Source organism: Rhea pennata, chromosome 11 (assembly GCF_028389875.1).
Source record: "Rhea pennata isolate bPtePen1 chromosome 11, bPtePen1.pri, whole genome shotgun sequence".
Classification (NCBI taxonomy): Eukaryota; Metazoa; Chordata; class Aves; order Rheiformes; family Rheidae; genus Rhea; species Rhea pennata.
In genome coordinates, this window is record NC_084673.1 from 22422115 (window position 1) to 22433460 (window position 11346).

Sequence of the window (11346 nt, forward strand, 5' to 3'; positions counted from 1 at the left end):
CTGCAAACCTGCTGCCATTTGGGTAACCAGAAAGTTTAAGTGGTGTATAGATCATGAGCTGATGGTCTGTACTGGGATGTGGGGGGGGGGTGGGAAGGAAGAAATCTGGCTCAATATAACATGAAGTACCATGTGGTTTTGTTCCTTCTTTTCCCCTATAGACGTCTTGGCCATAAGCTGGAGGGTGTTCTCTGTGATGGAGAATCTGATGAGGTGGTGGCATCAACTGTGGTCAACTGCACGAAGATTGATGAAGGTGAGTGTGAGAACCACCCTTTCTATGTGAGCAATAGCACTTTCCTGGAATCTTTCCCTTCCTTTCAATAATATCAATCTGGCAGCATAGTGTGCTCCAAAAGTAACATTTCTTGAGTGCCTGGACATTTGCAAACATTTTAATGGAGAGGAACAAACCAAAAATGTCCTTGGAGTACCTCTGTGTTGACAGAGAGTGAGGCAGTGAGGAATAACAGTGTGGTGCATGCAAAATCAATGTTATAAGATATTATATTATGCTGCAAGTGTAGGGGTGGATTCTTCTGAAAGGTAGAGAGTGTATTCCTGTAGACCACAGAATAAAGGTAAAGTTATAGGATTTTTATCTGCAATAATGTAATATCACAAGCTGAGATCTTGTTTGCTTTATTTGGGTTGTCATTTGAGTGTGATTCTCTAGAGGAAAACTAAACCGTTGAACTAAATGTTGGGTTGATGTAAGCAGACATTTTGCTTTCTGACAAAGTTTATGGTCAACTTGTTACAGAACTTTACAATCTGAAGGCCTGGAACATTTCATAGCTTTATCAGTCCAAAATGTTTCCTTTCCTTTGTCCCCTTTGGGCCGTGATGTGGGAATTATCCTGACTTTCTTGTTCTTGCTCTGGGAAGGTGGCATCACCATTGTAAGAGAAGGCTGCATACCAACAGGCAAAGTGATGCAGATATTTGAGAGGGTGAAGAACAGAATAGTCTGAAGCCAAACGAAATTTTCCCTAAGCAAAAGAAGAGTCCGCTCTAGCAGAAGCACCTGAAGAACCTCATGTGCTACTGAAGCAATTAGCCTTGTGAAAGTCATACCTTTTCTAATCAAGAAACACTTACCTTCCTGGGAAAGAGAAGTACTTCCCAGCTTCCCTCATGGGAGCTGTCTGTGGCTATTCATTGTTTATCTCCAGTAAGTGCCTGAAACCGCCGGGAAACCTGCCCACAGAGTGCCAGCAGGATCAGGAGTTAATGCTTTACTGAGGGAATTCCCCAAGCACCTGTATTTCTTAAATGCCTTGAACTGTGAATGTCATGCCTGCTTGTATATTCCCTTCCACCACACACACATCTGTGTATTTTAAACAGCTAAATTCCATTAAATAAAACTTTTTGGAACACAAGGACTCTGAATTTCACTTGCTTTCCTCTGAGATATTCGTTCTCTATTCCTAGAGGAAAGAATAAATATTGGAAAGCACAAGCCGAACAGAGGGTTTATGGCATGTAATTCACCCCCTTTCCTTCTCTGCAGTTTTACCAATCAGTCCCTGCTTGGCCCAAATGAGCACCCAGCTAGTTTCAGGACACACAGTTTGAGAAGCGTTCTCTTAGCACACAGAGGCTGATGTAGGTCCAAGGCCAAGCTGCCAGCAACACCGTCAGATAGCCCAAGGCTGTGACTCTCTTCAGAGCTCCTGGTAGCACAGAATAACAGCAAGTGGTGTGGAGGAGATGGAACCAGGAGCAGAAAATGGCGATTTCCTTTGCCCTTAAGCGAATAACAACCATGGAGGAGTCAGAGACTGAGGAGGTTCACTCACAGAAAAGACAAACCCCAAATAAGGAAACAATGAGTTAGAGCTGAGAGTCAAGAGACTGGCTTAAAAACGCTGAGATGTGCAGTACAGATTTGGATGTTTTCTGTAATACTTTCTTCCTGTAAGAGACAGTGTCCAAGTGGCAGTTCCCTGCCAGTTCCCTGCAGTCATTCCTTCTCCTCCCTCCTGCTCCATGCAGGGATCCCTGTGCCTGCTCTCTCAGCACTGTCACAGCCACCTCCTACTGATCCCAAGCCGCAAGTGCCTTCTCAGCTTTTCTTCTTTATCATCTTTTTGAAGCATCTTTCTCTCTTGCTCATGGACTTCTCCCTAGATTCACATTCCCCTTGACCATCCAGTCAGGAGTTCCCTCATTCCCAAATCCCCCAACACTGCTCTGGGCTTTGATCAGCCAAACCTGGGAGCTCTTGGGGACTGATTCCTTCCTCGCTTCATTACTGATATGTAAATAGCAACTCCAGCTTTGTACTCAGCTTGCTTTGGCATTGAGGCTGTTGTCTATCTGATCCTCCCTGAGCTGCAGTATGCTATTTAGTTTGCACTCAGAAGTCACCGTAAACAGCTGCTTTTACTTTGGCTCCAGGTGGCCAATGTTGTTTCATTCAAGCAGCTTTCCAAGCTCCTGATTAAAAATCCTTGGCCTCTGTTTTTCTAGTCTGAACACAGACTTCCCTTGACCCTGTAGCCTGAAGCCATTTGACTCCATAAACACACCTGTGTCCTTTGCTCCAGGGCTGAGGGCTGTCACTGTGCCTCATTACTTGCGGGTACAGTAGGATATTCCCAGCCTGCTGTGGTTGGTCAACTCCCAGCAGCTTCTGCAAGTGGAATGAATTCATACTCTCCTCCCTGCACATGCCCTAAGACAATTTAACAAGCCTCCACACACACAGTGTCCTTCTTTTTCACACTGGCGTGCATTCTGCCTTGGTGAGTCATCTATCAGGGCAGTATCTGTATGACCAGTGTATGCAGCCAGACCCTTTTTCCTCACTGGAGATTAAAATCTGCTCCTTCTTCTTTCTGCAAGTGGACAGTACATCTCTCATAACCTGAGCAAACTGCTGCCCCTCCTCCCCTGTGCTGACTGAGATATGCTGGTTGGGCATGGCAAGAGTGAGAGCAGAACAAACATCTGCTCATTCCTTGCTTGCCTCTTCTGGCAGGGATGTAACTACCTTGGTATGTCCTGCTCCATGGATCTGCTTGTCTTTTCCAACTCCAGAGGCTGCCCAGGGCCCTCACGAGATAAAAAGTGAGCCAGAAGGGCATTGGCCTGCTGCTTTTACACTCAACCTCAAGTAGTAAGATTCTCTGTGCCGTCCCTTCACCCCAGGGCACAGAGTCCTCCTTGATTTTCAGACCAGACTTCTTCCTTCTCGTCATATGATGAATCACAACCCCTTGTCATCTCCAGGACTGTATGCCCCTCCCAAACCAGATCAGACTGATCAGCTGCGTCTGGTGAAAGGGAACGCAGCAGACCCTGGGAGTGTCAGCAGCACCACATTGTCAGTGCAAGAAAGGAAGGGATGGACCAACTGGGAGGGGAGCAAGAAACCACAGGAGGCTGGACGAGCTGAGCTAACTGTGAGGAGTTCTGGGGAAACTGCAACATTGTTATCCTTTCTGGTCTGTACCCAGAAAAGGACACAATGAATTCGTCAATAAATCAGTGCAATAAAATCATACTGCTGTACTGGAACAGAGTTATCCATGGTGCTTGTGCTCCCAAGCATGCATCAGCTGTTCTCCTTACTACAACAACAGGTTTGCAACAGATGCTGTCATTCAGTTTAAACATACATATAAATATACTAGACAAACAAGGAGCCTACACCATGACTAAAAACTGGTCATTTGTGTAGAGCCAGAAATTGTTAAAATTCTGCAAGTCTCAGTGCTATAAAGAACTTACTGAATAAATGTATTTAAATGCCAGCTGTGGGCCACCGTCATGCGGCAGAGGCTTAACTTGCAGCATGTGGTGATTTTTCTCATGTTTTAATACATGAAAAACAGCTCGACTGCTCCATGAAAAAGAGGTTTAAATATTGGCCATAAGTTGTTGAAGCAAAAAAAGCAATGTGTCTCCTTCTCGGCCTTTCACCTGTGTGATGTGAGTCCATGTTAGACCATCATCCATGCCAGTGGCACAGAACTGAGACAGCATATGTGGCATGTCAGTTTGAGAGAACAACGTAGAGTTCCCATCTGACATGAACAGTGCACACAGCAAACACCACATAATTTGGTAAGTCAAGCCAAGCTCAACAGGAGATTTTGCTCTGTACAGTAGCTGGAAAGGTTACCTGCCTGGTCCGTAGTTTTCTGGGATGCTCCATAATGCAAATTTTTTTTGTAGGAGTAACAGCTATTGCCTTACATTGCTGCTATCTAGCAGATAAATCAGGAATGGAATGTCTCAGCCCTTAAGGAAAACACTTGAGTATATTGTGATGATAGGAAAATCAGAGGTTAAAACAGAAACTGTTTTATAACTTCAGAGTTATGGACAAATCTATAATTTATGTTATAAAAGGAGTAAGATAAGAAAACTCTCGAGCATGCTTTCTTCTAATGGCACACAAAGACAGCAAGAGTGCTGTAAAAATTTATGATGAAAGGGTCTTTAAAAGTATTCATTTTTTTTTTGTGTGTGTGTCTTCCAAATCATCCTAGTCCTTTGGATTCCACCAGGAGGAGTTAATTTTGGGTTCAGCTCTCTCCTCTGAGACAAACTCCATGGGTGATTTGAGACAGGACTAGTTTTAGAATGCATTTAGTTCTGTAAATATGTGGTCTGGTTCTGGAGCCCATGCACCAAATTCTGTGACCTGAGTTTGGAAAAGAGCTTGTCTCTATGTCTCAAACCAGCTAGACATCTCTTTCTATCTTGAAGGGCATAAACCCACTGAAGACTCCAACATTTCCTCTGTGTGTGTGTGTGTGGCTCTGACTGCAAAATAATATCACACCTACTTTCCACCTCCCCATCAGTCTCCCTGAAGGGCTTGCAGGACAACTAGAGGGCAGAAATTGGTTTTAGTCTACACTGAATACGTGACCACACACAATAGGGCCCTGACTTCACCTGGAGTTCACACAGTAGTCCTGATACCTATGGAAGTCCCATTGGGTCCTTTATTTTCTCCAAATCACTCTTTAGAAATAGATGCCTCAGCATCAGCTATAGAGGGATCTTGAAGTATCTACCCTCCTGAATAACACCTTGATTAAGTGCCTATGTTGGGAAATGTTACTTTGACTCTCCTGTATCAGCCAATGTGAGGTCACACAGGGTAGCTCAGCCCTAGGAGAACTATAGAGATTATTGCTATGTATTGAACAAGATGCACTCGTAAAGCTTCAGACAACTGCTTAGTTTCATTGAGAGCCATCAATGACATTGTCATGACAACAAGCGGAACCAAAAAATTTCCTGAGGACTTCTGCCTAGATGAGGTAAGAGCGGTAAAGCTCAACTGAATCAGTAAACTCTGTCTGTATTCATGGGTAGTGTGGAAGCAGGAAATATAAAGTCAGCGACTTTTTTATGGTTCAATGAATCAAGCAATCAAATGATGTTACATAAAAAAAAAAAAAAAAAAAAAAAAAGCCAGAATCTAGGCTCAGCTTGATACTTGATACCTTCTCAGAAGTCTTCTGCTGACTCATAAGAAACTACTGGCATCAGGTGTGGTACAGTAAAAAAGAAATGCATTTGTTTCTAACAATAAAGTGCTCAAACTTTTTCATCTTCAACTAGTTTGTGCTGGGAACAAGTATGATTGTGTATTTACAAGTACAAGGAAATAAGTTAAATTTCTCAGTGTTGTCCCTCCTTCTTAGTGCTGTTAAATAGAAGGGTGGAATATTTCCTTTCCAGAACAGATTGGGGTAAATCCCTCTTATATTACTGGCATGACAAGGCCTTTTTGTTGAAGTTATTTAAAATAAAAGATTATAGTAATTTGCAATGACATCAATTTTATGTTGTTTCAGCTGTGATTTGCCACGATCCTACTCTTGACAAGCAGACTTACTATTCAATAACCTCCAATGAGTTTGGCCAGAAATGCGCAACTGTGTGTGCAAGACCACAGGAATAGAGAGACTGCAAAACTAAAAACAGACTGAAGACATGTCTGGCTGGAGAGGTCTCGCCTAGTAGACATTCTCACCAAATAGCAAAGAAAAGCAACCACAAAATTGTCTGCCTCCAAGCAGATTTGATTGTATTCCTAAAAGTAACAACTCTAAATCTTGACCATGCATGATGGGATCCTGCCAAATGCATTAGCATCAACAACTGGATTTCTGTAAATTCTTAGTTTTCAGTAGTGTTGACTCTCAGTTAAGACATGGCCTTGTTAACACTTGCTGTACTTGTTCTTTTTCTATTTATTTTGATGCACTTCTGACTGGTTAGCGCATCAGGTTGTGAACTCTTTTTTTTTCTATCAAACATAAAATTGAATTTGTCACTAAGAGCTGAACAATTCTCATTGCAAATTAACCTGGAAAATGGCTTAGTAACCAACCCCCATATTAATGAGCAGGCATAAGGCTGAGTCAACAAACATACCAGGTCTTTTTCTCCCATAAATTCAGAACAAAAACTTTGCATGCTACAGGAACATACCCAAAACCCTTTTCAAGGACTCCAGACAAACTTCTGAGGCCTAGACTGCCTCTGCCAGCATTTTTTCAAAGTCAGAGGAAACAAACATGATGAACAATGGGAATCTTCATTTTCTTTAATGAAGCTTCCTAAACACAGGGCCCTTTCATTACGGTCATCACTAATATTTAGTGCCTGATGCAATAGTCTTCCTTAAGAGATGCTACAAATTGCTAAAGGATCATTTCCAAGTGGAAGCCAGCAATGAGCAACTGGGCCTTTGGTCTCCAACTGCGCTAGGGAGAATGGATGTAAATTGTGTCACATCTGTCCCTAAATCTCTCCTGCAGATGGGTCTCTTCATTCTGCCCTTCCCCTTCTCATCTCCGCATTTAATCAGAAGTTAGTTGAGCTCTAGAGAAATAATTTTGAAGGATGAAGCACTAGCTATGGCAAAGAGAAGAACAGTCAACTTGTTTAATGGGCTTCTGTGCATTCAGATGAGCGGGTGAAAGAAGTGTAGAAGGAGGGACAGGAGAGGAAGTTTTAGACAAGGAGACAAAACGTCATTATTTTATTAATAGAAACATTAATAGAAACTGAATGTCTACTCATGTCATCAAGGAAGTAAATTCCACTAAATGACACTGCTAATAAAAACCATCATATTTCTGTTCCAGTCTCGAAAGTGAAGTCTTCCTTATCACAGATGGGAGTGTGAAACATCATACTCTGAAGGGCATAAGCCTTCATCCATAAACAGGCCCATTCTATGACCAAGGGACCAATACCCCCAGCTAGAATAGCATACTTGAATATATCTCCAAGTCTATAACACTTCTTCAGTGTCTCCTTTCACAAAGTGTCAGTTGGTCAGTTCTACTTCCCAGAGCACTGCGTTTCCATCTCTGTCTTGACACAAAAAGATACAAATCTCTCCATTCTGCTGAGCTGGCAACTTTTGCAAACCACAATTTAACTCCAAGACAAAAGAAACAGGTATTCCTAAGCTGCAACAACAGGTCCCACAAGTTTGCTCCCCATCCCCAGAGCTGACCCATGTCCAGAGTTGTGCTGTCCAGTTTCAGTTGCACGTGTTCTGTCTCAGCCCTTCTACTTCCTTCTTTTCTCTGTTTTATTATTTCATTTTATTTGACAGTTACATTTATGAATCAAGAACAGGCATCTTCCTGGAGGCAGCGAGATCATGGCTCCTTGGATTTGCTTTTTATCAATTCACATTTTAAAGAGTTTCATGTAATATCAACATAAAATAATCAATCTCTTAGATTTATTGTACACATGCAGAAAACATCCTCTCCCTCTCTCAACACTTCCCCCAAGATAGGATGAATTGTACTGTTCTTGGCAAAATGCATCTGTATATCCGCATACTTTCATGAAGATGAGACCTAAAGAAGTATGATAGCATAGCAGAAGGCTTTAGAGTCACCAAAACATACAGTATCACAAGCAAGGCAAGTTCAAAGGATCTCATAGCTGCTGTGTGAAGCTGGTCTTCAGTTACGAAACTCATCAGAGCTGCTCTGATGTTTATCAGGTGTTTAGCTACAGAGAGTCATGGAGAGTGACTTTAGCCTCCTTTCACCCACACTTGGTTGTGTGCCTTTGGAGGGGTACTGCTTGGGAGCTAGATGAAGAACATAATCATTATTAATAGTGATGCTGGATGTCTGTGGAAACCTCATCAAGCCTGTATGCTCTGTCCCAGCAGTCACTGTCATAATTACCTGCTAGTCCAAGAAAAGGACTTGGTTTCTTCTTCATTCCTAGAACTGCAACAAGCTGCTATGTCTGCTCCTTCTTTATTCCTTCTCTACATCTATGACCATTTCTACTTCTCACTAGAGGTTCCTGAGGAATTCAATTCCTAATTGAGTTATCAGTTAGGACTTGGTTTATTTTGCAAGTGAATGCAGCTGCTTGCAGCCACAAGCAGGGAGTGCCTGGAACAATTATAAGGGGCTGTGGGGAAGGAGGACAGAGACTGTGCTATGCCCTAGGTTATAAAAGATTCAAATAATTAGTGTGTGAGGGCATGATCCTTAGTAAGGCTGCAGGTGAAAAGGTACCTGAGGCAGTTAGAGGGCTTAGTGGAATTTTGAGGAGATAAAGTTAGCCTGGTTGCGGGCAGGGTCAGTGCTTTTGATGTAGAACTGGTTATTTGTTACCAAATCATTAATTCAGCAGATAAGAAAGCAGTTATTCAGAGTGAAACAGCAGTCAGGTGAAAGGAGAAAGGTTGCTGTGTCATCTGCTATGATTAGTTTTATGTTAGAGAAGGAACTCAGAGTTGGCTGTTTACTGACACTCATGAGAAACGTTGCATTATGAAAGACTCAAGTTATTTCCTGCTGGGAAGGTAATATGAAAATTATACGTTCTGAGAATGGAGGTGCTCACGTCAAGATTTATGTCTGTAAATTCAAGATGTGCTCCTATAAGCCCTGACTCCTCTGAGGATTCAAAGTCACATAAGAGCCAACACAGGCTGTTTTGCAAGATGGGCAAATACTGCATTCCCATGGTTTCCAGTTTCCGTGGTAGAACATGGAGAATATGGATTACCTTAAAGGATTCTGGGCACAGCTTTTCCTATAAGGGACTGCAGGATCATCCCACTGTTCCAAAGTCAAATGCTCTTTCCTCATAAAGAATTTTCTGATTCCTGGACAAATCTGAAAATAAATTTGTTCTTATTTTCTGAGGCTTCATTCAGAGGCACATGAATGTATGATGCTGATGGTCAGCTCGTTGTTCCAGAACTACTGATACATATATATAATTCAGGGTATGTATCTGAACCCTGACATCAATCTCACAGCCAAAGCAGAATTATTTGTTGAAATTCTTGCTTTTTTGATACCTAGAAAAAGATAATAACAGGAGTAAGACCTCTTTGAATTTTCTAGGAAGGAATGAAGAGGTAATTCTTACATGAACTGATATTTTTGAGCCTTTGAACAAGATTTTTTTCAGTTGAGTTACTTGTTATGGCTGCTGAACCAGGGGCAGGGGCAGTGCTGAACTGGATGTACAGGATAGACCTCCCCAGCTGGCCCCCCAACATTACCCCTTGCATTGAGTCACTCAGTTACTGTTCTGCAGCAGTTTGCATCTTCCTCCACCCCATCCATGGAAGACTTGCTGCAGTACTCAGGTGAGAAGCCTTGAGGCATCTGCAAAACCAAAACAGGGACTGATACAGAGGGCTAGAACTTGCCCCTGGTTGTCTTTTTGCCCCTTCACAGTACAGTGCAAAAAAAAAAAAAAAAAAAAAAGGAAATTCCCCAGAAAAGTTGCAGAAGTATTAGAGCCACCAAACATTTTTAGTTGGGGCAGAAAGGAAGGATGTCATGGGGTCATAACTGGAAGTTAATCCAAATAATTCTTGTTATGACTCCAGAAGCTCGATTTCAATTTCCAAATCACAGTTTTTTCCCATAAGATTTTTTATCGATTTTATTCACTAGATGCTTTATCATTATTTATTGGACTTCTGCACCGGCCAACTTCAGGTGCACAGTGAATTACGAGGAAAACATGCAGCAAAAGATAATTTTAATGGTTATTTTCTGCTTTGGTTAAGTGCCTGGCTGCATCACCCAGCTCTCTCTATTCTGACTTATTCTAAGCCTCAGCACAGAGCTGCTCCTTATATTCAATGTCACAGCTGGCAAGAACTTCAGTGACTCCTAGATGGCTCTAGATCATTGGAAGTTGTCTGGCTCTTGGCTGGACAATGCAACACACTCAGCTATCATGGATATAGATCCAAGTTGCATTTTGTGGAATAGTTGAAGGTTCAGCCCAGGATTTTCAAGCATGCTGTATCTTTGTTGTTCTCAGTATTTCCCTAAGATGTGACAAACCAGATTATCGGGCTACTTTGTAGAAATAACCCTAGGGACTTAGCGCATACTAGGAAAAATGCAGCTAAGCAAGTATGACATAAAATCACTACAGTTCATGTGTTCAGATACTCTGCCCTCAGTAGTGCCAAGGAAATCAGAGGGTTTTATTTTTACCAGTTATCACACAATCAGCTGGACTTTCCATTTGCCTATTCTTCCTTCTCATGTCCTATTTCAAACTATAGACAGAGTTTTACTTTTATATTTCAGGAGCAGAAGCTGTACAGATTAGGGCTCTCCTGCTACTGAGCTCCCTGTTCTTGTCTTTCTTTAAGTTGGAGGTAGTCAGGACACATTCTGGCCATGCCCATGCCCATGCCTCAAGGCTTCTGCTAAGCTGGTTTCATTCAAAAGGTGGTTGTGATGCCACCCTTCCTCTCTGAACCACTCTACCCACTGCAGTATCAGATCCACCCAGTATACCAACACGCATCCTAGAAGATGTCATTGAGTCAGTTCCTATTCATATGGCAGAGCTCTGTTCTTGGAAGGGTGAGCTGGTTTTTCCTCTGACCCAAAAATACACTTCTTCATTTTCCATTCTTTTCTTTCCCCCCATCATTGACACAGATGTCTGGATTCCACAAAGGACAAAATCAAGGGACAGCCCTTTTTTTCTGGGATATTTCCAACCCCAGTGGGATTGAAGTGTTGGCTATTTCATGAAGAGGTCCATTCATGAGATTATTTTTTTCTCCCAGACTGACCTTTCAGGCCTAAATGCCTCAGCAACTGACAATGCAACCAAAATTGGCTCTGCTCTGAAGCCCATGATTTTCCTTAGTCACTTGAACCTCCTCTTTAGATGGAGGTTTGAGGACCCCAAATTCCCTTCTATTCCTTTCATCTGATACACTGCAATGGAGCAATTCCTTTCCACTAAGCAGGACAGCAAATGAATGACATTGGAAGGGCACACTGTGTCTCTTCTGAAGAAATGTGGGCAGCCATTTTTGGCTGAAAA